The sequence below is a fragment of the Festucalex cinctus genome, chromosome 1 (genome assembly GCF_051991245.1).
Source record: "Festucalex cinctus isolate MCC-2025b chromosome 1, RoL_Fcin_1.0, whole genome shotgun sequence".
Classification (NCBI taxonomy): Eukaryota; Metazoa; Chordata; class Actinopteri; order Syngnathiformes; family Syngnathidae; genus Festucalex; species Festucalex cinctus.
In genome coordinates, this window is record NC_135411.1 from 59,201,778 (window position 1) to 59,229,622 (window position 27,845).

General features: G+C 44.1%; 44 non-coding genes across 44 annotated transcripts; all 44 read left to right on the top strand.

Annotated features, from left to right (window-relative positions):
* Positions 1–1,022: 1,022 nt before the first annotated feature.
* trnar-acg (transfer RNA arginine (anticodon ACG)) lies at positions 1,023–1,095 on the top strand. The gene has a single exon. It is a non-coding gene; the product is annotated as a tRNA-Arg (tRNA).
* Positions 1,096–1,404: 309 nt separating this feature from the next.
* On the top strand, positions 1,405–1,476 carry trnah-gug (transfer RNA histidin (anticodon GUG)). The gene has a single exon. It is a non-coding gene; the product is annotated as a tRNA-His (tRNA).
* Positions 1,477–1,974: 498 nt separating this feature from the next.
* On the top strand, positions 1,975–2,046 carry trnah-gug (transfer RNA histidin (anticodon GUG)). The gene has a single exon. It is a non-coding gene; the product is annotated as a tRNA-His (tRNA).
* Positions 2,047–2,540: 494 nt separating this feature from the next.
* On the top strand, positions 2,541–2,612 carry trnah-gug (transfer RNA histidin (anticodon GUG)). The gene has a single exon. It is a non-coding gene; the product is annotated as a tRNA-His (tRNA).
* A 498-nt stretch (positions 2,613–3,110) lies between these two features.
* Positions 3,111–3,182, top strand: trnah-gug (transfer RNA histidin (anticodon GUG)). The gene has a single exon. It is a non-coding gene; the product is annotated as a tRNA-His (tRNA).
* Positions 3,183–3,297: 115 nt separating this feature from the next.
* On the top strand, positions 3,298–3,370 carry trnar-acg (transfer RNA arginine (anticodon ACG)). Its single transcript has one exon. It is a non-coding gene; the product is annotated as a tRNA-Arg (tRNA).
* Positions 3,371–3,867: 497 nt separating this feature from the next.
* trnar-acg (transfer RNA arginine (anticodon ACG)) lies at positions 3,868–3,940 on the top strand. The gene has a single exon. It is a non-coding gene; the product is annotated as a tRNA-Arg (tRNA).
* Positions 3,941–4,820: 880 nt separating this feature from the next.
* Positions 4,821–4,892, top strand: trnah-gug (transfer RNA histidin (anticodon GUG)). The gene has a single exon. It is a non-coding gene; the product is annotated as a tRNA-His (tRNA).
* Positions 4,893–5,960: 1,068 nt separating this feature from the next.
* On the top strand, positions 5,961–6,032 carry trnah-gug (transfer RNA histidin (anticodon GUG)). Its single transcript has one exon. It is a non-coding gene; the product is annotated as a tRNA-His (tRNA).
* A 1,253-nt stretch (positions 6,033–7,285) lies between these two features.
* On the top strand, positions 7,286–7,358 carry trnar-acg (transfer RNA arginine (anticodon ACG)). Its single transcript has one exon. It is a non-coding gene; the product is annotated as a tRNA-Arg (tRNA).
* A 310-nt stretch (positions 7,359–7,668) lies between these two features.
* On the top strand, positions 7,669–7,740 carry trnah-gug (transfer RNA histidin (anticodon GUG)). Its single transcript has one exon. It is a non-coding gene; the product is annotated as a tRNA-His (tRNA).
* A 1,067-nt stretch (positions 7,741–8,807) lies between these two features.
* Positions 8,808–8,879, top strand: trnah-gug (transfer RNA histidin (anticodon GUG)). Its single transcript has one exon. It is a non-coding gene; the product is annotated as a tRNA-His (tRNA).
* Positions 8,880–10,134: 1,255 nt separating this feature from the next.
* trnar-acg (transfer RNA arginine (anticodon ACG)) lies at positions 10,135–10,207 on the top strand. The gene has a single exon. It is a non-coding gene; the product is annotated as a tRNA-Arg (tRNA).
* A 310-nt stretch (positions 10,208–10,517) lies between these two features.
* trnah-gug (transfer RNA histidin (anticodon GUG)) lies at positions 10,518–10,589 on the top strand. The gene has a single exon. It is a non-coding gene; the product is annotated as a tRNA-His (tRNA).
* A 498-nt stretch (positions 10,590–11,087) lies between these two features.
* Positions 11,088–11,159, top strand: trnah-gug (transfer RNA histidin (anticodon GUG)). Its single transcript has one exon. It is a non-coding gene; the product is annotated as a tRNA-His (tRNA).
* Positions 11,160–11,844: 685 nt separating this feature from the next.
* trnar-acg (transfer RNA arginine (anticodon ACG)) lies at positions 11,845–11,917 on the top strand. Its single transcript has one exon. It is a non-coding gene; the product is annotated as a tRNA-Arg (tRNA).
* A 309-nt stretch (positions 11,918–12,226) lies between these two features.
* Positions 12,227–12,298, top strand: trnah-gug (transfer RNA histidin (anticodon GUG)). The gene has a single exon. It is a non-coding gene; the product is annotated as a tRNA-His (tRNA).
* A 498-nt stretch (positions 12,299–12,796) lies between these two features.
* trnah-gug (transfer RNA histidin (anticodon GUG)) lies at positions 12,797–12,868 on the top strand. Its single transcript has one exon. It is a non-coding gene; the product is annotated as a tRNA-His (tRNA).
* A 1,061-nt stretch (positions 12,869–13,929) lies between these two features.
* On the top strand, positions 13,930–14,001 carry trnah-gug (transfer RNA histidin (anticodon GUG)). The gene has a single exon. It is a non-coding gene; the product is annotated as a tRNA-His (tRNA).
* Positions 14,002–14,499: 498 nt separating this feature from the next.
* Positions 14,500–14,571, top strand: trnah-gug (transfer RNA histidin (anticodon GUG)). The gene has a single exon. It is a non-coding gene; the product is annotated as a tRNA-His (tRNA).
* A 685-nt stretch (positions 14,572–15,256) lies between these two features.
* trnar-acg (transfer RNA arginine (anticodon ACG)) lies at positions 15,257–15,329 on the top strand. The gene has a single exon. It is a non-coding gene; the product is annotated as a tRNA-Arg (tRNA).
* Positions 15,330–15,638: 309 nt separating this feature from the next.
* trnah-gug (transfer RNA histidin (anticodon GUG)) lies at positions 15,639–15,710 on the top strand. Its single transcript has one exon. It is a non-coding gene; the product is annotated as a tRNA-His (tRNA).
* A 498-nt stretch (positions 15,711–16,208) lies between these two features.
* trnah-gug (transfer RNA histidin (anticodon GUG)) lies at positions 16,209–16,280 on the top strand. The gene has a single exon. It is a non-coding gene; the product is annotated as a tRNA-His (tRNA).
* A 1,061-nt stretch (positions 16,281–17,341) lies between these two features.
* trnah-gug (transfer RNA histidin (anticodon GUG)) lies at positions 17,342–17,413 on the top strand. Its single transcript has one exon. It is a non-coding gene; the product is annotated as a tRNA-His (tRNA).
* Positions 17,414–17,528: 115 nt separating this feature from the next.
* trnar-acg (transfer RNA arginine (anticodon ACG)) lies at positions 17,529–17,601 on the top strand. Its single transcript has one exon. It is a non-coding gene; the product is annotated as a tRNA-Arg (tRNA).
* Positions 17,602–18,094: 493 nt separating this feature from the next.
* Positions 18,095–18,167, top strand: trnar-acg (transfer RNA arginine (anticodon ACG)). The gene has a single exon. It is a non-coding gene; the product is annotated as a tRNA-Arg (tRNA).
* An 876-nt stretch (positions 18,168–19,043) lies between these two features.
* trnah-gug (transfer RNA histidin (anticodon GUG)) lies at positions 19,044–19,115 on the top strand. Its single transcript has one exon. It is a non-coding gene; the product is annotated as a tRNA-His (tRNA).
* Positions 19,116–19,614: 499 nt separating this feature from the next.
* On the top strand, positions 19,615–19,686 carry trnah-gug (transfer RNA histidin (anticodon GUG)). Its single transcript has one exon. It is a non-coding gene; the product is annotated as a tRNA-His (tRNA).
* A 115-nt stretch (positions 19,687–19,801) lies between these two features.
* trnar-acg (transfer RNA arginine (anticodon ACG)) lies at positions 19,802–19,874 on the top strand. Its single transcript has one exon. It is a non-coding gene; the product is annotated as a tRNA-Arg (tRNA).
* A 497-nt stretch (positions 19,875–20,371) lies between these two features.
* trnar-acg (transfer RNA arginine (anticodon ACG)) lies at positions 20,372–20,444 on the top strand. The gene has a single exon. It is a non-coding gene; the product is annotated as a tRNA-Arg (tRNA).
* Positions 20,445–20,753: 309 nt separating this feature from the next.
* On the top strand, positions 20,754–20,825 carry trnah-gug (transfer RNA histidin (anticodon GUG)). Its single transcript has one exon. It is a non-coding gene; the product is annotated as a tRNA-His (tRNA).
* A 492-nt stretch (positions 20,826–21,317) lies between these two features.
* Positions 21,318–21,389, top strand: trnah-gug (transfer RNA histidin (anticodon GUG)). The gene has a single exon. It is a non-coding gene; the product is annotated as a tRNA-His (tRNA).
* A 493-nt stretch (positions 21,390–21,882) lies between these two features.
* trnah-gug (transfer RNA histidin (anticodon GUG)) lies at positions 21,883–21,954 on the top strand. Its single transcript has one exon. It is a non-coding gene; the product is annotated as a tRNA-His (tRNA).
* Positions 21,955–22,452: 498 nt separating this feature from the next.
* On the top strand, positions 22,453–22,524 carry trnah-gug (transfer RNA histidin (anticodon GUG)). The gene has a single exon. It is a non-coding gene; the product is annotated as a tRNA-His (tRNA).
* A 115-nt stretch (positions 22,525–22,639) lies between these two features.
* Positions 22,640–22,712, top strand: trnar-acg (transfer RNA arginine (anticodon ACG)). Its single transcript has one exon. It is a non-coding gene; the product is annotated as a tRNA-Arg (tRNA).
* A 1,063-nt stretch (positions 22,713–23,775) lies between these two features.
* On the top strand, positions 23,776–23,848 carry trnar-acg (transfer RNA arginine (anticodon ACG)). The gene has a single exon. It is a non-coding gene; the product is annotated as a tRNA-Arg (tRNA).
* A 497-nt stretch (positions 23,849–24,345) lies between these two features.
* On the top strand, positions 24,346–24,418 carry trnar-acg (transfer RNA arginine (anticodon ACG)). The gene has a single exon. It is a non-coding gene; the product is annotated as a tRNA-Arg (tRNA).
* Positions 24,419–24,915: 497 nt separating this feature from the next.
* On the top strand, positions 24,916–24,988 carry trnar-acg (transfer RNA arginine (anticodon ACG)). The gene has a single exon. It is a non-coding gene; the product is annotated as a tRNA-Arg (tRNA).
* Positions 24,989–25,297: 309 nt separating this feature from the next.
* Positions 25,298–25,369, top strand: trnah-gug (transfer RNA histidin (anticodon GUG)). The gene has a single exon. It is a non-coding gene; the product is annotated as a tRNA-His (tRNA).
* Positions 25,370–25,865: 496 nt separating this feature from the next.
* Positions 25,866–25,937, top strand: trnah-gug (transfer RNA histidin (anticodon GUG)). Its single transcript has one exon. It is a non-coding gene; the product is annotated as a tRNA-His (tRNA).
* A 498-nt stretch (positions 25,938–26,435) lies between these two features.
* On the top strand, positions 26,436–26,507 carry trnah-gug (transfer RNA histidin (anticodon GUG)). Its single transcript has one exon. It is a non-coding gene; the product is annotated as a tRNA-His (tRNA).
* Positions 26,508–26,622: 115 nt separating this feature from the next.
* trnar-acg (transfer RNA arginine (anticodon ACG)) lies at positions 26,623–26,695 on the top strand. The gene has a single exon. It is a non-coding gene; the product is annotated as a tRNA-Arg (tRNA).
* Positions 26,696–27,190: 495 nt separating this feature from the next.
* trnah-aug (transfer RNA histidin (anticodon AUG)) lies at positions 27,191–27,263 on the top strand. The gene has a single exon. It is a non-coding gene; the product is annotated as a tRNA-His (tRNA).
* Positions 27,264–27,572: 309 nt separating this feature from the next.
* trnah-gug (transfer RNA histidin (anticodon GUG)) lies at positions 27,573–27,644 on the top strand. The gene has a single exon. It is a non-coding gene; the product is annotated as a tRNA-His (tRNA).
* Positions 27,645–27,845: the final 201 nt, after the last annotated feature.

The window sequence follows — 27,845 nt, forward strand, 5'->3', positions numbered from 1 at the left end:
TTTTGCACATGAATTCTTACAAAAATGGGAAAAGATAGATGCTATCTCCAGGATATTCGAAAACCTAATTTCCACTGAATTGATGTTCAATATTTATGAATTGTATCAGTTTCAAGGAGCACTGGTGGACAGTTTTATACCCAGGACATTCATTTGACAGTTTCACAGCAGTCCTGGTTCAGCAGCCTGGTTTTCGATTTGGGTCTTTGTGGAAGCAGCAGCTGACAGTGATAGACAACTTTATCCACAGGAAAACAGCAGCGCAGCTGTGATCGTGTAGTGGTTAGTACTCTGCGTTGTGGTCGCAGCAACCCTGGTTCAAATCCGGGTCACGGCAGATGACTCAGCACTCTGCTTTAGGTTTTTACTGCCGATTGATAGAAAAGCCTTCCCCGTTCGAGGGACAATGACAATCCTCCACTAAGGCTTACAGAAGCTCGCTTTCCTTTGAGGGGCTTGTGGCGCAATGGATAACGCGTCTGACTACGGATCAGAAGATTCTAGGTTCGGCTCCTGGCTAGCTCAACTCTTACTTTTCATTGTATAGTTCAACCTTTGTTTTCACCTGACTTTTGCACATGAATTCTTACAAAAATGGGAAAAGGTAGATGCTATCTCCAGGATATTCGAAAACCTAATTTCCACTGAATTGATGTTCAACATTTATGAATTGTATCAGTTTCAAGGAGCACTGGTGGACAATTTTATGCCCAGGACATTCATTTGACAGTTTCACAGCAGTCCTGGTTCAGCAGCCTGGTTTTCGATTTGGGTCTTGGTGGAAGCAGCAGCTGACAGTGATAGACAACTTTATCCACAAGAAAGCAGAAGCGCAGCCGTGATCGTATAGTGGTTAGTACTCTGCGTTGTGGTCGCAGCAACCCTGGTTCAAATCCGTGTCACGGCAGATGACTCAGCACTCTGCTTTAGGTTTTTACTGCCGATTGATAGAAAAGCCTTCCCTGTTCGAGGGACAATGACAATCCTCCACTAAGGCTTACAGAAGCTCACTTTCCTTTGAGGGGCTTGTGGCGCAATGGATAACGCGTCTGACTACGGATCAGAAGATTCTAGGTTCGACTCCTGGCTAGCTCAACTCTTACTTTTCATTGTATAGTTCAACCTTTGTTTTCACATGACTTTTGCACATGAATTCTTACAAAAATGGGAAAAGGTAGATGCTATCTCCAGGATATTCGAAAACCTAATTTCCACTGAATTGATGTTCAACATTTATGAATTGTATCAGTTTCAAGGAGCACTGGTGACAATTTTATGCCCAGGACATTCATTTGACAGTTTCACAGCAGTCCTGGTTCAGCAGCCTGGTTTTCGATTTGGGTCTTGGTGGAAGCAGCAGCTGACAGTGATAGACAACTTTATCCACAAGAAAGCAAAAGCGCAGCCGTGATCGTATAGTGGTTAGTACTCTGCGTTGTGGTCGCAGCAACCCTGGTTCAAATCCGGGTCACGGCAGATGACTCAGCACTCTGCTTTAGGTTTTTACTGCCGATTGATAGAAAAGCCTTCCCTGTTCGAGGGACAATGACAATCCTCCACTAAGGCTTACAGAAGCTCACTTTCATTTGAGGGGCTTGTGGCGCAATGGATAACGTGTCTGACTACAGATCAGAAGATTCTATGTTCGACTCCTGGCTCGCTCAACTCTTACTTTTCATTGTATAGTTCAACCTTTGTTTTCACATGACTTTTGCACATGAATTCTTACAAAAATGGGAAAAGATAGATGCTATCTCCAAGATATTCGAAAACCTAATTTCCACTGAATTGATGTTCAACATTTATGAATTGTATCAGTTTCAAGGAGCACTGGTGGACAATTTTATACCCAGGACATTCATTTGACAGTTTCACAGCAGTCCTGGTTCAGCAGCCTGGTTTTCGATTTGGGTCTTTGTGGAAGCAGCAGCTGACAGTGATAGACAACTTTATCCACAAGAAATCAGCAGCGCAGCCGTGATCGTGTAGTGGTTAGTACTCTGCGTTGTGGTCGCAGCAACCCTGGTTCAAATCCGGGTCACGGCAGATGTCTCAGCACTCTGCTTTAGGTTTTTACTGCCGATTGATAGAAAAGCCTTCCCCGTTCGAGGGACAATGACAATCCTCCACTAAGGCTTACAGAAGCTCGCTTTCCTTTGAGGGGCTTGTGGCGCAATGGCTAACGCGTCTGACTACGGATCAGAAGATTCTAGGTTCGGCTCCTGGCTAGCTCAACTCTTACTTTTCATTGTATAGTTCAACCTTTGTTTTCACCTGACTTTTGCACATGAATTCTTACAAAAATGGGAAAAGGTAGATGCTATCTCCAGGATATTCGAAAACCTAATTTCCACTGAATTGATTTTCAACATTTATGAATTGTATCAGTTTCAAGGAGCACTGGTGGACGATTTTATGCCCAGGACATTTGACAGTTTCACAGCAGTCCTGGTTCAGCAGCCTGGTTTTCGATTTGGGTCTTGGTGGAAGAAGCAGCTGACAGGGATAGACAACTTTATCCACAAGAAAGCAGAAGCGCAGCCGTGATCGTATAGTGGTTAGTATTCTGCGTTGTGGTCGCAGCAGCCCTGGTTCAAATCCGGGTCACGGCAGATGACTCAGCACTCCGCTTTAGGTTTTTACTGCCGATTGATAGAAAAGCCTTCCCTCTTCGAGGGACAATGACAATCCTCCACTAAGGCTTACAGAAGCTCACTTTCATTTGAGGGGCTTGTGGCGCAATGGATAACGTGTCTGACTACAGATCAGAAGATTCTATGTTCGACTCCTGGCTCGCTCAACTCTTACTTTTCATTGTATAGTTCAACCTTTGTTTTCACATGACTTTTGCACATGAATTCTTACAAAAATGGGAATAGATAGATGCTATCTCCAGGATATTCGAAAACCTAATTTCCACTGAATTGATGTTCAACATTTATGAATTGTATCAGTTTCAAGGAGCACTGGTGGACAATTTTATGCCCAGGACATTCATTTGACAGTTTCACAGCAGTCCTGGTTCAGCAGCCTGGTTTTCGATTTGGGTCTTGGTGGAAGCAGCAGCTGACAGTGATAGACAACTTTATCCACAAGAAAGCAGAAGCGCAGCCGTGATCGTATAGTGGTTAGTACTCTGCGTTGTGGTCGCAGCAACCCTGGTTCAAATCCGGGTCACGGCAGATGACTCAGCACTCTGCTTTAGGTTTTTACTGCCGATTGATAGAAAAGCCTTCCCCGTTCGAGGGACAATGACAATCCTCCACTAAGGCTTACAGAAGCTCACTTTCCTTTGAGGGGCTTGTGGCGCAATGGATAACGCGTCTGACTACGGATCAGAAGATTCTAGGTTCGACTCCTGGCTAGCTCAACTCTTACTTTTCATTGTATAGTTCAACCTTTGTTTTCACATGACTTTTGCACATGAATTCTTACAAAAATGGGAAAAGGTAGATGCTATCTCCAGGATATTCGAAAACCTAATTTCCACTGAATTGATGTTCAACATTTATGAATTGTATCAGTTTCAAGGAGCACTGGTGGACAATTTTATGCCCAGGACATTCATTTGACAGTTTCACAGCAGTCCTGGTTCAGCAGCCTGGTTTTCGATTTGGGTCTTGGTGGAAGCAGCAGCTGCCAGTGATAGACAACTTTATCCACAAGAAAACAGCAGCGCAGCCGTGATCGTGTAGTGGTTAGTACTCTGCGTTGTGGTCGCAGCAACCCTGGTTCAAATCTGGGTCACGGCAGATGACTCAGCACTCTGCTTTAGCTTTTTACTGCCGATTGATAGAAAAGCCTTCCCGGTTCGAGGGACAATGACAATCCTCCACTAAGGCTTACAGAAGCTCACTTTCCTTTGAGGGGCTTGTGGCGCAATGAATAACGCGTCTGACTACGGATCAGAAGATTCTAGGTTCGACTCCTGGCTAGCTCAACTCTTACTTTTCATTATATAGTTCAACCTTTGTTTTCACATGACTTTTGCACATGAATTCTTACAAAAATGGGAAAAGGTAGATGCTATCTCCAGGATATTCGAAAACCTAATTTCCACTGAATTGATGTTCAACATTTATGAATTGTATCAGTTTCAAGGAGCACTGGTGGACAATTTTATACCCAGGACATTCATTTGACAGTTTCACAGCAGTCCTGGTTCAGCAGCCTGGTTTTCGATTTGGGTCTTTGTGGAAGCAGCAGCTGACAGTGATAGACAACTTTATCCACAGGAAAACAGCAGCGCAGCTGTGATCGTGTAGTGGTTAGTACTCTGCGTTGTGGTCGCAGCAACCCTGGTTCAAATCCGGGTCACGGCAGATGACTCAGCACTCTGCTTTAGGTTTTTACTGCCGATTGATAGAAAAGCCTTCCCCGTTCGAGGGACAATGACAATCCTCCACTAAGGCTTACAGAAGCTCGCTTTCCTTTGAGGGGCTTGTGGCGCAATGGATAACGCGTCTGACTATGTATCAGAAGATTCTAGGTTCGGCTCCTGGCTAGCTCAACTCTTACTTTTCATTGTATAGTTCAACCTTTGTTTTCACCTGACTTTTGCACATGAATTCTTACAAAAATGGGAATAGATAGATGCTATCTCCAGGATATTCGAAAACCTAATTTCCACTGAATTGATGTTCAACATTTATGAATTGTATCAGTTTCAAGGAGCACTGGTGGACAATTTTATGCCCAGGACATTCATTTGACAGTTTCACAGCAGTCCTGGTTCAGCAGCCTGGTTTTCGATTTGGGTCTTGGTGGAAGCAGCAGCTGACAGTGATAGACAACTTTATCCACAAGAAAGCAGAAGCGCAGCCGTGATCGTATAGTGGTTAGTACTCTGCGTTGTGGTCGCAGCAACCCTGGTTCAAATCCGGGTCACGGCAGATGACTCAGCACTCTGCTTTAGGTTTTTACTGCCGATTGATAGAAAAGCCTTCCCCGTTCGAGGGACAATGACAATCCTCCACTAAGGCTTACAGAAGCTCACTTTCCTTTGAGGGGCTTGTGGCGCAATGGATAACACATCTGACTACGGATCAGAAGATTCTAGGTTCGACTCCTGGCTAGCTCAACTCTTACTTTTCATTGTATAGTTCAACCTTTGTTTTCACATGACTTTTGCACATGAATTCTTACAAAAATGGGAAAAGGTAGATGCTATCTCCAGGATATTCGAAAACCTAATTTCCACTGAATTGATGTTCAACATTTATGAATTGTATCAGTTTCAAGGAGCACTGGTGGACAATTTTATGCCCAGGACATTCATTTGACAGTTTCACAGCAGTCCTGGTTCAGCAGCCTGGTTTTCGATTTGGGGCTTGGTGGAAGCAGCAGCTGACAGTGATAGACAACTTTATCCACAAGAAAACAGCAGCGCAGCCGTGATCGTGTAGTGGTTAGTACTCTGCGTTGTGGTCGCAGCAACCCTGGTTCAAATCTGGGTCACGGCAGATGACTCAGCACTCTGCTTTAGGTTTTTACTGCCGATTGATAGAAAAGCCTTCCTGGTTCGAGGGACAATGACAATCCTCCACTAAGGCTTACAGAAGCTCACTTTCCTTTGAGGGGCTTGTGGCGCAATGGATAACGCGGCTGACTGCGGATCAGAAGATTCTGGGTTCGACTCCTGGCTAGCTCAACTCTTACTTTTCATTATATAGTTCAACCTTTGTTTTCACATGACTTTTGCACATGAATTCTTACAAAAATGGGAAAAGGTAGATGCTATCTCCAGGATATTCGAAAACCTAATTTCCACTGAATTGATGTTCAACATTTATGAATTGTATCAGTTTCAAGGAGCACTGGTGGACAATTTTATGCCCAGGACATTCATTAGACAGTTTCACAGCAGTCCTGGTTCAGCAGCCTGGTTTTCGATTTGGGTCTTGGTGGAAGCAGCAGCTGACAGTGATAGACAACTTCATCCACAAGAAAGCAGAAGCGCAGCCGTGATCGTATAGTGGTTAGTACTCTGCGTTGTGGTCGCAGCAACCCTGGTTCAAATCCGGGTCACGGCAGATGACTCAGCACTCTACTTTAGGTTTTTACTGCCGATTGATAGAAAAGCCTTCCCTGTTCGAGGGACAATGACAATCCTCCACTAAGGCTTACAGAAGCTCACTTTCCTTTGAGGGGCTTGTGGCGCAATGGATAACGCGTCTGACTACGGATCAGAAGATTCTAGGTTCGACTCCTGGCTCGCTAAACTCTTACTTTTCATTGTATAGTTCAACCTTTGTTTTCACATGACTTTTGCACATGAATTCTTACAAAAATGGGAAAAGGTAGATGCTATCTCCAGGATATTCGAAAACCTAATTTCCACTGAATTGATGTTCAACATTTATGAATTGTATCAGTTTCAAGGAGCACTGGTGGACGATTTTATGCCCAGGACATTTGACAGTTTCACAGCAGTCCTGGTTCAGCAGCCTGGTTTTCGATTTGGGTCTTGGTGGAAGCAGCAGCTGACAGGGATAGACAACTTTATCCACAAGAAAGCAGAAGCGCAGCCGTGATTGTATAGTGGTTAGTATTCTGCGTTGTGGTCGCAGCAACCCTGGTTCAAATCAGGGTCACGGCAGATGACTCAGCACTCTGCTTTAGGTTTTTACTGCCGATTGATAGAAAAGCCTTCCCTCTTCGAGGGACAATGACAATCCTCCACTAAGGCTTACAGAAGCTCACTTTCATTTGAGGGGCTTGTGGCGCAATGGATAACGTGTCTGACTACAGATCAGAAGATTCTATGTTCGACTCCTGGCTCGCTCAACTCTTACTTTTCATTGTATAGTTCAACCTTTGTTTTCACATGACTTTTGCACATGAATTCTTACAAAAATGGGAAAAGGTAGATGCTATCTCCAGGATATTCGAAAACCTAATTTCCACTGAATTGTGATGTTCAACATTTATGAATTGTATCAGTTTCAAGGAGCACTGGTGGACAATTTTATGCCCAGGACATTCATTTGACAGTTTCACAGCAGTCCTGGTTCAGCAGCCTGGTTTTCGATTTGGGTCTTGGTGGAAGCAGCAGCTGACAGTGATAGACAACTTTATCCACAAGAAAACAGAAGCGCAGCCGTGATCGTATAGTGGTTAGTACTCTGCGTTGTGGTCACAGCAACCCTGGTTCAAATCCGGGTCACGGCAGATGACTCAGCACTCTGCTTTAGGTTTTTACTGCCGATTGATAGAAAAGCCTTCCTGGTTCGAGGGACAATGACAATCCTCCACTAAGGCTTACAGAAGCTCACTTTCCTTTGAGGGGCTTGTGGCGCAATGGATAACGCGTCTGACTACGAATCAGAAGATTCTAGGTTCGACTCCTGGCTAGCTCAACTCTTACTTTTCATTATATAGTTCAACCTTTGTTTTCACATGACTTTTGCACATAAATTCTTACAAAAATGGGAAAAGGTAGATGCTATCTCCAGGATAATCGAAAACCTAATTTCCACTGAATTGATGTTCAACATTTATGAATTGTATCAGTTTCAAGGAGCACTGGTGGACAATTTTATGCCCAGGACATTCATTTGACAGTTTCACAGCAGTCCTGGTTCAGCAGCCTGGTTTTCGATTTGGGTCTTGGTGGAAGCAGCAGCTGACAGTGATAGACAACTTTATCCACAAGAAAGCAGAAGCGCAGCCGTGATCGTATAGTGGTTAGTACTCTGCGTTGTGGTCGCAGCAACCCTGGTTCAAATCCGGGTCACGGCAGATGACTCAGCACTGTGCTTTAGGTTTTTACTGCCGATTGATAGAAAAGCCTTCCCCGTTCGAGGGACAATGACAATCCTCCACTAAGGCTTACAGAAGCTCACTTTCATTAGAGGGCATTGTGGCGCAATGGATAACGTGTCTGACTACAGATCAGAAGAATCTATGTTCGACTCCTGGCTCGCTCAACTCTTACTTTTCATTGTATAGTTCAACCTTTGTTTTCACATGACTTTTGCACATGTATTCTTACAAAAATGGGAAAAGATAGATGCTATCTCCAGGATATTCGAAAACCTAATTTCCACTGAATTGATGTTCAACATTTATGAATTGTATCAGTTTCAAGGAGCACTGGTGGACAATTTTATACCCAGGACATTCATTTGACAGTTTCACAGCAGTCCTGGTTCAGCAGCCTGGTTTTCGATTTGGATCTTGGTGGAAGCAGCAGCTGACAGTGATAGACAACTTTATCCACAAGAAAACAGCAGTGCAGCCGTGATCGTGTAGTGGTTAGTACTCTGCGTTGTGGTCGCAACAACCCTGGTTCAAATGCGGGTCACGGCAGATGACTCAGCACTCTGCTTTAGGTTTTTACTGCCGATTGATAGAAAAGCCTTCCCCGTTCGAGGGACAATGACAATCCTCCACTAAGGCTTACAGAAGCTCACTTTTCTTTTAGGGGCTTGTGGCGCAATGGATAACGCGTCTGACTACGGATCAGAAGATTCTAGGTTCGACTCCTGGCTAGCTAAACTCTTACTTTTCATTGTATAGTTCAACCTTTGTTTTCACATGACTTTTGCACATGAATTCTTACAAAAATGGGAAAAGGTAGATGATATCTCCAGGATATTCGAAAACCTAATTTCCACTGAATTGATGCTCAACATTTATGAATTGTATCAGTTTCAAGGAGCACTGGTGACAATTTTATGCCCAGGACATTCATTTGACAGTTTCACAGCAGTCCTGGTTCAGCAGCCTGGTTTTCGATTTGGGTCTTGCTGGAAGCAGCAGCTGACAGTGATAGACAACTTTATCCACAAGAAAGCAAAAGCGCAGCCGTGATCGTATAGTGGTTAGTACTCTGCGTTGTGGTCGCAGCAACCCTGGTTCAAATCCGGGTCACGGCAGATGACTCAGCACTCTGCTTTAGGTTTTTACTGCCGATTGATAGAAAAGCCTTCCCCGTTCGAGGGACAATGACAATCCTCCACTAAGGCTTACAGAAGCTCACTTTCATTTGAGGGGCTTGTGGCGCAATGGATAACGTGTCTGACTACAGATCAGAAGATTCTATGTTCGACTCCTGGCTAGCTCAACTCTTACTTTTCATTGTATAGTTCAACCTTTGTTTTCACATGACTTTTGCACATGAATTCTTACAAAAATGGGAAAAGATAGATGCTATCTCCAGGATATTCGAAAACCTAATTTCCACTGAATTGATGTTCAATATTTATGAATTGTATCAGTTTCAAGGAGCACTGGTGGACAGTTTTATACCCAGGACATTCATTTGACAGTTTCACAGCAGTCCTGGTTCAGCAGCCTGGTTTTCGATTTGGGTCTTTGTGGAAGCAGCAGCTGACAGTGATAGACAACTTTATCCACAAGAAATCAGCAGCGCAGCCGTGATCGTGTAGTGGTTAGTACTCTGCGTTGTGGTTGCAGCAACCCTGGTTCAAATCCGGGTCACGGCAGATGACTCAGCACTCTGCTTTAGGTTTTTACTGCCGATTGATAGAAAAGCCTTCGCTGTTCCAGGGACAATGACAATCCTCCACTAAGGCTTACAGAAGCTCGCTTTCCTTTGAGGGGCTTGTGGCGCAATGGCTAACGCGTCTGACTACGGATCAGAAGATTCTAGGTTCGGCTCCTGGCTAGCTCAACTCTTACTTTTCATTGTATAGTTCAACCTTTGTTTTCACATGACTTTTGCACATGAATTCTTACAAAAATGGGAAAAGGTAGATGCTATCTCCAGGATATTCGAAAACCTAATTTCCACTGAATTGATGTTCAACATTTATGAATTGTATCAGTTTCAAGGAGCACTGGTGGACAATTTTATGCCCAGGACATTCATTTGACAGTTTCACAGCAGTCCTGGTTCAGCAGCCTGGTTTTCGATTTGGGTCTTGGTGGAAGCAGCAGCTGCCAGTGATAGACAACTTTATCCACAAGAAAACAGCAGCGCAGCCGTGATCGTGTAGTGGTTAGTACTCTGCGTTGTGGTCGCAGCAACCCTGGTTCAAATCTGGGTCACGGCAGATGACTCAGCACTCTGCTTTAGGTTTTTACTGCCGATTGATAGAAAAGCCTTCCCGGTTCGAGGGACAATGACAATCCTCCACTAAGGCTTACAGAAGCTCACTTTCCTTTGAGGGGCTTGTGGCGCAATGGATAACGCGTCTGACTACGGATCAGAAGATTCTAGGTTCGACTCCTGGCTAGCTCAACTCTTACTTTTCATTATATAGTTCAACCTTTGTTTTCACATGACTTTTGCACATGAATTCTTACAAAAATGGGAAAAGGTAGATGCTATCTCCAGGATATTCGAAAACCTAATTTCCACTGAATTGATGTTCAACATTTATGAATTGTATCAGTTTCAAGGAGCACTGGTGGACAATTTTATACCCAGGACATTCATTTGACAGTTTCACAGCAGTCCTGGTTCAGCAGCCTGGTTTTCGATTTGGGTCTTGGTGGAAGCAGCAGCTGACAGTGATAGACAACTTTATCCACAAGAAAGCAAAAGCGCAGCCGTGATCGTATAGTGGTTAGTACTCTGCGTTGTGGTCGCAGCAACCCTGGTTCAAATCCGGGTCACGGCAGATGACTCAGCACTCTGCTTTAGGTTTTTACTGCCGATTGATAGAAAAGCCTTCCCTGTTCGAGGGACAATGACAATCCTCCACTAAGGCTTACAGAAGCTCACTTTCATTTGAGGGGCTTGTGGCGCAATGGATAACGTGTCTGACTACAGATCAGAAGATTCTATGTTCGACTCCTGGCTCGCTCAACTCTTACTTTTCATTGTATAGTTCAACCTTTGTTTTCACATGACTTTTGCACATGAATTCTTACAAAAATGGGAATAGATAGATGCTATCTCCAGGATATTCGAAAACCTAATTTCCACTGAATTGATGTTCAACATTTATGAATTGTATCAGTTTCAAGGAGCACTGGTGGACAATTTTATGCCCAGGACATTCATTTGACAGTTTCACAGCAGTCCTGGTTCAGCAGCCTGGTTTTCGATTTGGGTCTTTGTGGAAGCAGCAGCTGACAGTGATAGACAACTTTATCCACAAGAAATCAGCAGCGCAGCCGTGATCGTGTAGTGGTTAGTACTCTGCGTTGTGGTCGCAGCAACCCTGGTTCAAATCCGGGTCACGGCAGATGACTCAGCACTCTGCTTTAGGTTTTTACTGCCGATTGATAGAAAAGCCTTCCCCGTTCGAGGGACAATGACAATCCTCCACTAAGGCTTACAGAAGCTCGCTTTCCTTTGAGGGGCTTGTGGCGCAATGGATAACGCGTCTGACTACGGATCAGAAGATTCTAGGTTCGGCTCCTGGCTAGCTCAACTCTTACTTTTCATTGTATAGTTCAACCTTTGTTTTCACCTGACTTTTGCACATGAATTCTTACAAAAATGGGAAAAGGTAGATGCTATCTCCAGGATATTCGAAAACCTAATTTCCACTGAATTGATGTTCAACATTTATGAATTGTATCAGTTTCAAGGAGCACTGGTGGACAATTTTATGCCCAGGACATTCATTTGACAGTTTCACAGCAGTCCTGGTTCAGCAGCCTGGTTTTCGATTTGGGTCTTGGTGGAAGCAGCAGCTGACAGTGATAGACAACTTTATCCACAAGAAAGCAGAAGCGCAGCCGTGATCGTATAGTGGTTAGTACTCTGCGTTGTGGTCGCAGCAACCCTGGTTCAAATCCGTGTCACGGCAGATGACTCAGCACTCTGCTTTAGGTTTTTACTGCCGATTGATAGAAAAGCCTTCCCTGTTCGAGGGACAATGACAATCCTCCACTAAGGCTTACAGAAGCTCACTTTCCTTTGAGGGGCTTGTGGCGCAATGGATAACGCGTCTGACTACGGATCAGAAGATTCTAGGTTCGACTCCTGGCTAGCTCAACTCTTACTTTTCATTGTATAGTTCAACCTTTGTTTTCACATGACTTTTGCACATGAATTCTTACAAAAATGGGAAAAGGTAGATGCTATCTCCAGGATATTCGAAAACCTAATTTCCACTGAATTGATGTTCAACATTTATGAATTGTATCAGTTTCAAGGAGCACTGGTGACAATTTTATGCCCAGGACATTCATTTGACAGTTTCACAGCAGTCCTGGTTCAGCAGCCTGGTTTTCGATTTGGGTCTTGGTGGAAGCAGCAGCTGACAGTGATAGACAACTTTATCCACAAGAAAGCAAAAGCGCAGCCGTGATTGTATAGTGGTTAGTACTCTGCGTTGTGGTCGCAGCAACCCTGGTTCAAATCCGGGTCACGGCAGATGACTCAGCACTCTGCTTTAGGTTTTTACTGCCGATTGATAGAAAAGCCTTCCCTGTTCGAGGGACAATGACAATCCTCCACTAAGGCTTACAGAAGCTCACTTTCATTTGAGGGGCTTGTGGCGCAATGGATAACGTGTCTGACTACAGATCAGAAGATTCTATGTTCGACTCCTGGCTCGCTCAACTCTTACTTTTCATTGTATAGTTCAACCTTTGTTTTCACATGACTTTTGCACATGAATTCTTACAAAAATGGGAAAAGATAGATGCTATCTCCAAGATATTCGAAAACCTAATTTCCACTGAATTGATGTTCAACATTTATGAATTGTATCAGTTTCAAGGAGCACTGGTGGACAATTTTATACCCAGGACATTCATTTGACAGTTTCACAGCAGTCCTGGTTCAGCAGCCTGGTTTTCGATTTGGGTCTTTGTGGAAGCAGCAGCTGACAGTGATAGACAACTTTATCCACAAGAAATCAGCAGCGCAGCCGTGATCGTGTAGTGGTTAGTACTCTGCGTTGTGGTCGCAGCAACCCTGGTTCAAATCCGGGTCACGGCAGATGACTCAGCACTCTGCTTTAGGTTTTTACTGCCGATTGATAGAAAAGCCTTCCCCGTTCCAGGGACAATGACAATCCTCCACTAAGGCTTACAGAAGCTCGCTTTCCTTTGAGGGGCTTGTGGCGCAATGGCTAATGCGTCTGACTACGGATCAGAAGATTCTAGGTTCGGCTCCTGGCTAGCTCAACTCTTACTTTTCATTGTATAGTTCAACCTTTGTTTTCACCTGACTTTTGCACATGAATTCTTACAAAAATGGGAAAAGGTAGATGCTATCTCCAGGATATTCGAAAACCTAATTTCCACTGAATTGATTTTCAACATTTATGAATTGTATCAGTTTCAAGGAGCACTGGTGGACGATTTTATGCCCAGGACATTTGACAGTTTCACAGCAGTCCTGGTTCAGCAGCCTGGTTTTCGATTTGGGTCTTGGTCGAAGAAGCAGCTGACAGGGATAGACAACTTTATCCACAAGAAAGCAGAAGCGCAGCCGTGATCGTATAGTGGTTAGTATTCTGCGTTGTGGTCGCAGCAAACCTGGTTCAAATCCGGGTCACGGCAGATGACTCAGCACTCCGCTTTAGGTTTTTACTGCCGATTGATAGAAAAGCCTTCCCTCGAGGGACAATGACAATCCTCCACTAAGGCTTACAGAAGCTCACTTTCATTTGAGGGGCTTGTGGCGCAATGGATAACGTGTCTGACTACAGATCAGAAGATTCTATGTTCGACTCCTGGCTCGCTCAACTCTTACTTTTCATTGTATAGTTCAACCTTTGTTTTCACATGACTTTTGCACATGAATTCTTACAAAAATGGGAATAGATAGATGCTATCTCCAGGATATTCGAAAACCTAATTTCCACTGAATTGATGTTCAACATTTATGAATTGTATCAGTTTCAAGGAGCACTGGTGGACAATTTTATACCCAGGACATTCATTTGACAGTTTCACAGCAGTCCTGGTTCAGCAGCCTGGTTTTCGATTTGGGTCTTGGTGGAAGCAGCAGCTGACAGTGATAGACAACTTTATCCACAAGAAAGCAAAAGCGCAGCCGTGATCGTATAGTGGTTAGTACTCTGCGTTGTGGTCGCAGCAACCCTGGTTCAAATCCGGGTCACGGCAGATGACTCAGCACTCTGCTTTAGGTTTTTACTGCCGATTGATAGAAAAGCCTTCCCTGTTCGAGGGACAATGACAATCCTCCACTAAGGCTTACAGAAGCTCACTTTCATTTGAGGGGCTTGTGGCGCAATGGATAACGTGTCTGACTACAGATCAGAAGATTCTATGTTCGACTCCTGGCTCGCTCAACTCTTACTTTTCATTGTATAGTTCAACCTTTGTTTTCACATGACTTTTGCACATGAATTCTTACAAAAATGGGAATAGATAGATGCTATCTCCAGGATATTCGAAAACCTAATTTCCACTGAATTGATGTTCAACATTTATGAATTGTATCAGTTTCAAGGAGCACTGGTGGACAATTTTATGCCCAGGACATTCATTTGACAGTTTCACAGCAGTCCTGGTTCAGCAGCCTGGTTTTCGATTTGGGTCTTTGTGGAAGCAGCAGCTGACAGTGATAGACAACTTTATCCACAAGAAATCAGCAGCGCAGCCGTGATCGTGTAGTGGTTAGTACTCTGCGTTGTGGTCGCAGCAACCCTGGTTCAAATCCGGGTCACGGCAGATGACTCAGCACTCTGCTTTAGGTTTTTACTGCCGATTGATAGAAAAGCCTTCCCCGTTCGAGGGACAATGACAATCCTCCACTAAGGCTTACAGAAGCTCGCTTTCCTTTGAGGGGCTTGTGGCGCAATGGATAACGCGTCTGACTACGGATCAGAAGATTCTAGGTTCGGCTCCTGGCTAGCTCAACTCTTACTTTTCATTGTATAGTTCAACCTTTGTTTTCACCTGACTTTTGCACATGAATTCTTACAAAAATGGGAAAAGGTAGATGCTATCTCCAGGATATTCGAAAACCTAATTTCCACTGAATTGATGTTCAACATTTATGAATTGTATCAGTTTCAAGGAGCACTGGTGGACAATTTTATGCCCAGGACATTCATTTGACAGTTTCACAGCAGTCCTGGTTCAGCAGCCTGGTTTTCGATTTGGGTCTTGGTGGAAGCAGCAGCTGACAGTGATAGACAACTTTATCCACAAGAAAGCAGAAGCGCAGCCGTGATCGTATAGTGGTTAGTACTCTGCGTTGTGGTCGCAGCAACCCTGGTTCAAATCCGTGTCACGGCAGATGACTCAGCACTCTGCTTTAGGTTTTTACTGCCGATTGATAGAAAAGCCTTCCCTGTTCGAGGGACAATGACAATCCTCCACTAAGGCTTACAGAAGCTCACTTTCCTTTGAGGGGCTTGTGGCGCAATGGATAACGCGTCTGACTACGGATCAGAAGATTCTAGGTTCGACTCCTGGCTAGCTCAACTCTTACTTTTCATTGTATAGTTCAACCTTTGTTTTCACATGACTTTTGCACATGAATTCTTACAAAAATGGGAAAAGGTAGATGCTATCTCCAGGATATTCGAAAACCTAATTTCCACTGAATTGATGTTCAACATTTATGAATTGTATCAGTTTCAAGGAGCACTGGTGACAATTTTATGCCCAGAACATTCATTTGACAGTTTCACAGCAGTCCTGGTTCAGCAGCCTGGTTTTCGATTTGGGTCTTGGTGGAAGCAGCAGCTGACAGTGATAGACAACTTTATCCACAAGAAAGCAAAAGCGCAGCCGTGATTGTATAGTGGTTAGTACTCTGCGTTGTGGTCGCAGCAACCCTGGTTCAAATCCGGGTCACGGCAGATGACTCAGCACTCTGCTTTAGGTTTTTACTGCCGATTGATAGAAAAGCCTTCCCTGTTCGAGGGACAATGACAATCCTCCACTAAGGCTTACAGAAGCTCACTTTCATTTGAGGGGCTTGTGGCGCAATGGATAACGTGTCTGACTACAGATCAGAAGATTCTATGTTCGACTCCTGGCTCGCTCAACTCTTACTTTTCATTGTATAGTTCAACCTTTGTTTTCACATGACTTTTGCACATGAATTCTTACAAAAATGGGAAAAGATAGATGCTATCTCCAAGATATTCGAAAACCTAATTTCCACTGAATTGATGTTCAACATTTATGAATTGTATCAGTTTCAAGGAGCACTGGTGGACAATTTTATACCCAGGACATTCATTTGACAGTTTCACAGCAGTCCTGGTTCAGCAGCCTGGTTTTCGATTTGGGTCTTTGTGGAAGCAGCAGCTGACAGTGATAGACAACTTTATCCACAAGAAATCAGCAGCGCAGCCGTGATCGTGTAGTGGTTAGTACTCTGCGTTGTGGTCGCAGCAACCCTGGTTCAAATCCGGGTCACGGCAGATGACTCAGCACTCTGCTTTAGGTTTTTACTGCCGATTGATAGAAAAGCCTTCCCCGTTCCAGGGACAATGACAATCCTCCACTAAGGCTTACAGAAGCTCGCTTTCCTTTGAGGGGCTTGTGGCGCAATGGCTAATGCGTCTGACTACGGATCAGAAGATTCTAGGTTCGGCTCCTGGCTAGCTCAACTCTTACTTTTCATTGTATAGTTCAACCTTTGTTTTCACCTGACTTTTGCACATGAATTCTTACAAAAATGGGAAAAGGTAGATGCTATCTCCAGGATATTCGAAAACCTAATTTCCACTGAATTGATTTTCAACATTTATGAATTGTATCAGTTTCAAGGAGCACTGGTGGACGATTTTATGCCCAGGACATTTGACAGTTTCACAGCAGTCCTGGTTCAGCAGCCTGGTTTTCGATTTGGGTCTTGTTCGAAGAAGCAGCTGACAGGGATAGACAACTTTATCCACAAGAAAGCAGAAGCGCAGCCGTGATCGTATAGTGGTTAGTATTCTGCGTTGTGGTCGCAGCAAACCTGGTTCAAATCCGGGTCACGGCAGATGACTCAGCACTCCGCTTTAGGTTTTTACTGCCGATTGATAGAAAAGCCTTCCCTCGAGGGACAATGACAATCCTCCACTAAGGCTTACAGAAGCTCACTTTCATTTGAGGGGCTTGTGGCGCAATGGATAACGTGTCTGACTACAGATCAGAAGATTCTATGTTCGACTCCTGGCTCGCTCAACTCTTACTTTTCATTGTATAGTTCAACCTTTGTTTTTACATGACTTTTGCACATGAATTCTTACAAAAATGGGAATAGATAGATGCTATCTCCAGGATATTCGAAAACCTAATTTCCACTGAATTGATGTTCAACATTTATGAATTGTATCAGTTTCAAGGAGCACTGGTGGACAATTTTATGCCCAGGACATTCATTTGACAGTTTCACAGCAGTCCTGGTTCAGCAGCCTGGTTTTCGATTTGGGTCTTGGTGGAAGCAGCAGCTGACAGTGATAGACAACTTTATCCACAAGAAAGCAGAAGCGCAGCCGTGATCGTATAGTGGTTAGTACTCTGCGTTGTGGTCGCAGCAACCCTGGTTCAAATCCGGGTCACGGCAGATGACTCAGCACTCTGCTTTAGGTTTTTACTGCCGATTGATAGAAAAGCCTTCCCCGTTCGAGGGACAATGACAATCCTCCACTAAGGCTTACAGAAGCTCACTTTCCTTTGAGGGGCTTGTGGCGCAATGGATAACGCGTCTGACTACGGATCAGAAGATTCTAGGTTCGACTCCTGGCTAGCTCAACTCTTACTTTTCATTGTATAGTTCAACCTTTGTTTTCACATGACTTTTGCACATGAATTCTTACAAAAATGGGAAAAGGTAGATGCTATCTCCAGGATATTCGAAAACCTAATTTCCACTGAATTGATTTTCAACATTTATGAATTGTATCAGTTTCAAGGAGCACTGGTGGACAATTTTATGCCCAGGACATTTGACAGTTTCACAGCAGTCCTGGTTCAGCAGCCTGGTTTTCGATTTGGGTCTTGGTGGAAGAAGCAGCTGACAGGGATGGACAACTTTATCCACAAGAAAGCAGAAGCGCAGCCGTGATCGTATAGTGGTTAGTACTCTGCGTTGTGGTCGCAGCAACCCTGGTTCAAATCTGGGTCACGGCAGATGACTCAGCACTCTGCTTTAGGTTTTTACTGCCGATTGATAGAAAAGCCTTCCCGGTTCGAGGGACAATGACAATCCTCCACTAAGGCTTACAGAAGCTCTCTTTCCTTTGAGGGGCTTGTGGCGCAATGGATAACGCGTCTGACTACGGATCAGAAGATTCTAGGTTCGACTCCTGGCTAGCTCAACTCTTACTTTTCATTATATAGTTCAACCTTTGTTTTCACATGACTTTTGCACATGAATTCTTACAAAAATGGGAAAAGGTAGATGCTATCTCCAGGATATTCGAAAACCTAATTTCCACTGAATTGATGTTCAACATTTATGAATTGTATCAGTTTCAAGGAGCACTGGTGGACAATTTTATGCCCAGGACATTCATTAGACAGTTTCACAGCAGTCCTGGTTCAGCAGCCTGGTTTTCGATTTGGGTCTTGGTGGAAGCAGCAGCTGACAGTGATAGACAACTTCATCCACAAGAAAGCAGAAGCGCAGCCGTGATCGTATAGTGGTTAGTACTCTGCGTTGTGGTTGCAGCAACCCTTGTTCAAATCCGGGTCACGGCAGATGACTCAGCACTCTGCTTTAGGTTTTTACTGCCGATTGATAGAAAAGCCTTCCCCGTTCGAGGGACAATGACAATCCTCCACTAAGGCTTACAGAAGCTCACTTTCATAAGAGGGCATTGTGGCGCAATGGATAACGTGTCTGACTACGGATCAGAAGAATCTATGTTCGACTCCTGGCTCGCTCAACTCTTACTTTTCATTGTATAGTTCAACCTTTGTTTTCACATGACTTTTGCACATGAATTCTTACAAAAATGGGAAAAGATAGATGCTATCTCCAGGATATTCGAAAACCTAATTTCCACTGAATTGATGTTCAACATTTATGAATTGTATCAGTTTCAAGGAGCACTGGTGGACAATTTTATGCCCAGGACATTCGACAGTTTCACAGCAGTCCTGGTTCAGCAGCCTGGTTTTCGATTTGGGTCTTGGTGGAAGCAGCAGCTGACAGTGATAGACAACTTTATCCACAAGAAAGCTAAAGCGCAGCCGTGATCGTATAGTGGTTAGTACTCTGCGTTGTGGTCGCAGCAACCCTGGTTCAAATCCGGGTCACGGCAGATGACTCAGCACTCTGCTTTAGGTTTTTACTGCCGATTGATAGAAAAGCCTTCCCTGTTCGAGGGACAATGACAATCCTCCACTAAGGCTTACAGAAGCTCACTTTCCTTTGAGGGGCTTGTGGCGCAATGGATAACGCGTCTGACTACGGATCAAGAAGATTCTATGTTCGACTCCTGGCTCGCTCAACTCTTACTTTTCATTGTATAGTTCAACCTTTGTTTTCACATGACTTTTGCACATGAATTCTTACAAAAATGGGAAAAGATAGATGCTATCTCCAGGATATTCGAAAACCTAATTTCCACTGAATTGATGTTCAACATTTATGAATTGTATCAGTTTCAAGGAGCACTGGTGGACAATTTTATGCCCAGGACATTCATTTGACAGTTTCACAGCAGTCCTGGTTCAGCAGCCTGGTTTTCGATTTGGGTCTTGGTGGAAGCAGCAGCTGACAGTGATAGACAACTTTATCCACAAGAAAACAGAAGCGCAGCCGTGATCGTATAGTGGTTAGTACTCTGCGTTGTGGTCGCAGCAACCCTGGTTCAAATCCGGGTCACGGCAGATGACTCAGCACTCTGCTTTAGGTTTTTACTGCCGATTGATAGAAAAGCCTTCCCGGTTCGAGGGACAATGACAATCCTCCACTAAGGCTTACAGAAGCTCACTTTCCTTTGAGGGGCTTGTGGCGCAATGGATAACGCTTCTGACTACGGATCAGAAGATTCTAGGTTCGACTCCTGGCTAGCTCAACTCTTACTTTTCATTATATAGTTCAACCTTTGTTTTCACATGACTTTTGCACATGAATTCTTACAAAAATGGGAAAAGGTAGATGCTATCTCCAGGATATTCGAAAACCTAATTTCCACTGAATTGATGTTCAACATTTATGAATTGTATCAGTTTCAAGGAGCACTGGTGGACAATTTTATGCCCAGGACATTCATTAGACAGTTTCACAGCAGTCCTGGTTCAGCAGCCTGGTTTTCGATTTGGGTCTTGGTGGAAGCAGCAGCTGACAGTGATAGACAACTTCATCCACAAGAAAGCAGAAGCGCAGCCGTAATCGTATAGTGGTTAGTACTCTGCGTTGTGGTCGCAGCAACCCTGGTTCAAATCCGGGTCACGGCAGATGACTCAGCACTCTGCTTTAGGTTTTTTCTGCCGATTGATAGAAAAGCCTTCCCTGTTCGAGGGACAATGACAATCCTCCACTAAGGCTTACAGAAGCTCACTTTCCTTTGAGGGGCTTGTGGCGCAATGGATAACGCGTCTGACTACGGATCAGAAGATTCTAGGTTCGACTCCTGGCTAGCTCAACTCTTACTTTTCATTGTATAGTTCAACCTTTGTTTTCACATGACTTTTGCACATGAATTCTTACAAAAATGGGAAAAGGTAGATGCTATCTCCAGGATATTCGAAAACCTAATTTCCACTGAATTGATGTTCAACATTTATGAATTGTATCAGTTTCAAGGAGCACTGGTGACAATTTTATGCCCAGGACATTCATTTGACAGTTTCACAGCAGTCCTGGTTCAGCAGCCTGGTTTTCGATTTGGGTCTTGGTGGAAGCAGCAGCTGACAGTGATAGACAACTTTATCCACAAGAAAGCAAAAGCGCAGCCGTGATCGTATAGTGGTTAGTACTCTGCGTTGTGGTCGCAGCAACCCTGGTTCAAATCCGGGTCACGGCAGATGACTCAGCACTCTGCTTTAGGTTTTTACTGCCGATTGATAGAAAAGCCTTCCCTGTTCGAGGGACAATGACAATCCTCCACTAAGGCTTACAGAAGCTCACTTTCATTTGAGGGGCTTGTGGCGCAATGGATAACGTGTCTGACTACAGATCAGAAGATTCTATGTTCGACTCCTGGCTCGCTCAACTCATTTTTCATTGTATAGTTCAACCTTTGTTTTCACCTGACTTTTGCACATGAATTCTTACAAAAATGGGAAAAGGTAGATGCTATCTCCAGGATATTCGAAAACCTAATTTCCACTGAATTGATGTTCAACATTTATGAATTGTATCAGTTTCAAGGAGCACTGGTGGACGATTTTATGCCCAGGACATTTGACAGTTTCACAGCAGTCCTGGTTCAGCAGCCTGGTTTTCGATTTGGGTCTTGGTGGAAGAAGCAGCTGACAGGGATAGACAACTTTATCCACAAGAAAGCAGAAGTGCAGCCGTGATCGTATAGTGGTGAGTATTCTGCGTTGTGGTCGCAGCAACCCTGGTTCAAATCCGGGTCACGGCAGATGACTCAGCACTCCGCTTTAGGTTTTTACTGCCGATTGATAGAAAAGCCTTCCCCGTTCCAGGGACAATGACAATCCTCCACTAAGGCTTACAGAAGCTCGCTTTCCTTTGAGGGGCTTGTGGCGCAATGGCTAATGCGTCTGACTACGGATCAGAAGATTCTAGGTTCGGCTCCTGGCTAGCTCAACTCTTACTTTTCATTGTATAGTTCAACCTTTGTTTCACCTGACTTTTGCACATGAATTCTTACAAAAATGGGAAAAGGTAGATGCTATCTCCAGGATATTCGAAAACCTAATTTCCACTGAATTGATTTTCAACATTTATGAATTGTATCAGTTTCAAGGAGCACTGGTGGACGATTTTATGCCCAGGACATTTGACAGTTTCACAGCAGTCCTGGTTCAGCAGCCTGGTTTTCGATTTGGGTCTTGGTGGAAGAAGCAGCTGACAGGGATAGACAACTTTATCCACAAGAAAGCAGAAGCGCAGCCGTGATCGTATAGTGGTTAGTATTCTGCGTTGTGGTCGCAGCAACCCTGGTTCAAATCCGGGTCACGGCAGATGACTCAGCACTCCGCTTTAGGTGTTTACTGCCGATTGATAGAAAAGCCTTCCCTCTTCGAGGGACAATGACAATCCTCCACTAAGGCTTACAGAAGCTCACTTTCATTTGAGGGGCTTGTGGCGCAATGGATAACGTGTCTGACTACAGATCAGAAGATTCTATGTTCGACTCCTGGCTCGCTCAACTCTTACTTTTCATTGTATAGTTCAACCTTTGTTTTCACATGACTTTTGCACATGAATTCTTACAAAAATGGGAATAGATAGATGCTATCTCCAGGATATTCGAAAACCTAATTTCCACTGAATTGATGTTCAACATTTATGAATTGCATCAGTTTCAAGGAGCACTGGTGGACAATTTTATGCCCAGGACATTCATTTGACAGTTTCACAGCAGTCCTGGTTCAGCAGCCTGGTTTTCGATTTGGGTCTTGGTGGAAGCAGCAGCTGACAGTGATAGACAACTTTATCCACAAGAAAGCAGAAGCGCAGCCGTGATCGTATAGTGGTTAGTACTCTGCGTTGTGGTCGCAGCAACCCTGGTTCAAATCCGGGTCACGGCAGATGACTCAGCACTCTGCTTTAGGTTTTTACTGCCGATTGATAGAAAAGCCTTCCCCGTTCGAGGGACAATGACAATCCTCCACTAAGGCTTACAGAAGCTCACTTTCCTTTGAGGGGCTTGTGGCGCAATGGATAACGCGTCTGACTACGGATCAGAAGATTCTAGGTTCGACTCCTGGCTAGCTCAACTCTTACTTTTCATTGTATAGTTCAACCTTTGTTTTCACATGACTTTTGCACATGAATTCTTACAAAAATGGGAAAAGGTAGATGCTATCTCCAGGATATTCGAAAACCTAATTTCCACTGAATTGATTTTCAACATTTATGAATTGTATCAGTTTCAAGGAGCACTGGTGGACGATTTTATGCCCAGGACATTTGACAGTTTCACAGCAGTCCTGGTTCAGCAGCCTGGTTTTCGATTTGCGTCTTGGTGGAAGAAGCAGCTGACAGGGATAGACAACTTTATCCACAAGAAAGCAGAAGCGCAGCCGTGATCGCATAGTGGTTAGTATTCTGCGTTGTGGTCGCAGCAACCCTGGTTCAAATCCGGGTCACGGCAGATGACTCAGCACTCCGCTTTAGGTTTTTACTGCCGATTGATAGAAAAGCCTTCCCTCTTCGAGGGACAATGACAATCCTCCACTAAGGCTTACAGAAGCTCACTTTCATTTGAGGGGCTTGTGGCGCAATGGATAACGTGTCTGACTACAGATCAGAAGATTCTATGTTCGACTCCTGGCTCGCTCAACTCTTACTTTTCATTGTATAGTTCAACCTTTGTTTTCACATGACTTTTGCACATGAATTCTTACAAAAATGGGAATAGATAGATGCTATCTCCAGGATATTCGAAAACCTAATTTCCACTGAATTGATGTTCAACATTTATGAATTGTATCAGTTTCAAGGAGCACTGGTGGACAATTTTATGCCCAGGACATTCATTTGACAGTTTCACAGCAGTCCTGGTTCAGCAGCCTGGTTTTCGATTTGGGTCTTGGTGGAAGCAGCAGCTGACAGTGATAGACAACTTTATCCACAAGAAAGCAGAAGCGCAGCCGTGATCGTATAGTGGTTAGTACTCTGCGTTGTGGTCGCAGCAACCCCGGTTCAAATCCGGGTCACAGCAGATGACTCAGCACTCTGCTTTAGGTTTTTACTGCCGATTGATAGAAAAGCCTTCCCTGTTCGAGGGACAATGACAATCCTCCACTAAGGCTTACAGAAGCTCACTTTCCTTTGAGGGGCTTGTGGCGCAATGGATAACGCGTCTGACTACGGATCAGAAGATTCTAGGTTCGACTCCTGGCTAGCTCAACTCTTACTTTTCATTGTATAGTTCAACCTTTGTTTTCACATGACTTTTGCACATGAATTCTTACAAAAATGGGAAAAGGTAGATGCTATCTCCAGGATATTCGAAAACCTAATTTCCACTGAATTGATGTTCAACATTTATGAATTGTATCAGTTTCAAGGAGCACTGGTGGACAATTTTATGCCCAGGACATTCATTTGACAGTTTCACAGCAGTCCTGGTTCAGCAGCCTGGTTTTCGATTTGGGTCTTGGTGGAAGCAGCAGCTGCCAATGATAGACAACTTTATCCACAAGAAAACAGCAGCGCAGCCGTGATCGTGTAGTGGTTAGTACTCTGCGTTGTGGTCGCAGCAACCCTGGTTCAAATCTGGGTCACGGCAGATGACTCAGCACTCTGCTTTAGGTTTTTACTGCCGATTGATAGAAAAGCCTTCCCGGTTCGAGGGACAATGACAATCCTCCACTAAGGCTTACAGAAGCTCACTTTCCTTTGAGGGGCTTGTGGCGCAATGGATAACGCGTCTGACTACGGATCAGAAGATTCTAGGTTCGACTCCTGGCTAGCTCAACTCTTACTTTTCATTATATAGTTCAACCTTTGTTTTCACATGACTTTTGCACATGAATTCTTACAAAAATGGGAAAAGGTAGATGCTATCTCCAGGATATTCGAAAACCTAATTTCCACTGAATTGATGTTCAACATTTATGAATTGTATCAGTTTCAAGGAGCACTGGTGGACAATTTTATGCCCAGGACATTCATTAGACAGTTTCACAGCAGTCCTGGTTCAGCAGCCTGGTTTTCGATTTGGGTCTTGGTGGAAGCAGCAGCTGACAGTGATAGACAACTTCATCCACAAGAAAGCAGAAGCGCAGCCGTGATCGTATAGTGGTTAGTACTCTGCGTTGTGGTTGCAGCAACCCTTGTTCAAATCCGGGTCACGGCAGATGACTCAGCACTCTGCTTTAGGTTTTTACTGCCGATTGATAGAAAAGCCTTCCCGGTTCGAGGGACAATGACAATCCTCCACTAAGGCTTACAGAAGCTCACTTTCCTTTGAGGGGCTTGTGGCGCAATGGATAACGCTTCTGACTACGGATCAGAAGATTCTAGGTTCGACTCCTGGCTAGCTCAACTCTTACTTTTCATTATATAGTTCAACCTTTGTTTTCACATGACTTTTGCACATGAATTCTTACAAAAATGGGAAAAGGTAGATGCTATCTCCAGGATATTCGAAAACCTAATTTCCACTGAATTGATGTTCAACATTTATGAATTGTATCAGTTTCAAGGAGCACTGGTGACAATTTTATGCCCAGGACATTCATTTGACAGTTTCACAGCAGTCCTGGTTCAGCAGCCTGGTTTTCGATTTGGGTCTTGGTGGAAGCAGCAGCTGACAGTGATAGACAACTTTATCCACAAGAAAGCAAAAGCGCAGCCGTGATCGTATAGTGGTTAGTACTCTGCGTTGTGGTCGCAGCAACCCTGGTTCAAATCCGGGTCACGGCAGATGACTCAGCACTCTGCTTTAGGTTTTTACTGCCGATTGATAGAAAAGCCTTCCCTGTTCGAGGGACAATGACAATCCTCCACTAAGGCTTACAGAAGCTCACTTTCATTTGAGGGGCTTGTGGCGCAATGGATAACGTGTCTGACTACAGATCAGAAGATTCTATGTTCGACTCCTGGCTCGCTCAACTCATTTTTCATTGTATAGTTCAACCTTTGTTTTCACCTGACTTTTGCACATGAATTCTTACAAAAATGGGAAAAGGTAGATGCTATCTCCAGGATATTCGAAAACCTAATTTCCACTGAATTGATGTTCAACATTTATGAATTGTATCAGTTTCAAGGAGCACTGGTGGACAATTTTATGCCCAGGACATTCATTTGACAGTTTCACAGCAGTCCTGGTTCAGCAGCCTGGTTTTCGATTTGGGTCTTGGTGGAAGAAGCAGCTGACAGGGATAGACAACTTTATCCACAAGAAAGCAGAAGCGCAGCCGTGATCGTATAGTGGTGAGTATTCTGCGTTGTGGTCGCAGCAACCCTGGTTCAAATCCGGGTCACGGCAGATGACTCAGCACTCCGCTTTAGGTTTTTACTGCCGATTGATAGAAAAGCCTTCCCTCTTCGAGGGACAATGACAATCCTCCACTAAGGCTTACAGAAGCTCACTTTCATTTGAGGGGCTTTTGGCGCAATGGATAACGTGTCTGACTACAGATCAGAAGATTCTATGTTCGACTCCTGGCTCGCTCAACTCTTACTTTTCATTGTATAGTTCAACCTTTGTTTTCACATGACTTTTGCACATGAATTCTTACAAAAATGGGAATAGATAGATGCTATCTCCAGGATATTCGAAAACCTAATTTCCACTGAATTGATGTTCAACATTTATGAATTGTATCAGTTTCAAGGAGCACTGGTGGACAATTTTATGCCCAGGACATTCATTTGACAGTTTCACAGCAGTCCTGGTTCAGCAGCCTGGTTTTCGATTTGGGTCTTGGTGGAAGCAGCAGCTGACAGTGATAGACAACTTTATCCACAAGAAAGCAGAAGCGCAGCCGTGATCGTATAGTGGTTAGTACTCTGCGTTGTGGTCGCAGCAACCCTGGTTCAAATCCGGGTCACGGCAGATGACTCAGCACTCTGCTTTAGGTTTTTACTGCCGATTGATAGAAAAGCCTTCCCCGTTCGAGGGACAATGACAATCCTCCACTAAGGCTTACAGAAGCTCACTTTCCTTTGAGGGGCTTGTGGCGCAATGGATAACGCGTCTGACTACGGATCAGAAGATTCTAGGTTCGACTCCTGGCTAGCTCAACTCTTACTTTTCATTGTATAGTTCAACCTTTGTTTTCACATGACTTTTTCACATGAATTCTTACAAAAATGGGAAAAGATAGATGCTATCTCCAGGATATTCGAAAACCTAATTTCCACTGAATTGATGTTCAACATTTATGAATTGTATCAGTTTCAAGGAGCACTGGTGGACAATTTTATGCCCAGGACATTCATTAGACAGTTTCACAGCAGTCCTGGTTCAGCAGCCTGGTTTTCGATTTGGGTCTTGGTGGAAGCAGCAGCTGACAGTGATAGACAACTTCATCCACAAGAAAGCAGAAGCGCAGCCGTAATCGTATAGTGGTTAGTACTCTGCGTTGTGGTCGCAGCAACCCTGGTTCAAATCCGGGTCACGGCAGATGACTCAGCACTCTGCTTTAGGTTTTTTCTGCCGATTGATAGAAAAGCCTTCCGTTCGAGGGACAATGACAATCCTCCACTAAGGCTTACAGAAGCTCACTTTCCTTTGAGGGGCTTGTGGCGCAATGGATAACGCGTCTGACTATGGATCAGAAGATTCTAGGTTCGACTCCTGGCTAGCTCAACTCTTACTTTTCATTGTATAGTTCAACCTTTGTTTTCACATGACTTTTGCACATGAATTCTTACAAAAATGGGAAAAGGTAGATGCTATCTCCAGGATATTCGAAAACCTAATTTCCACTGAATTGATGTTCAACATTTATGAATTGTATCAGTTTCAAGGAGCACTGGTGACAATTTTATGCCCAGGACATTCATTTGACAGTTTCACAGCAGTCCTGGTTCAGCAGCCTGGTTTTCGATTTGGGTCTTGGTGGAAGCAGCAGCTGACAGTGATAGACAACTTTATCCACAAGAAAGCAAAAGCGCAGCCGTGATCGTATAGTGGTTAGTACTCTGCGTTGTGGTCGCAGCAACCCTGGTTCAAATCCGGGTCACGGCAGATGACTCAGCACTCTGCTTTAGGTTTTTACTGCCGATTGATAGAAAAGCCTTCCCTGTTCGAGGGACAATGACAATCCTCCACTAAGGCTTACAGAAGCTCACTTTCATTTGAGGGGCTTGTGGCGCAATGGATAACGTGTCTGACTACAGATCAGAAGATTCTATGTTCGACTCCTGGCTCGCTCAACTCATTTTTCAT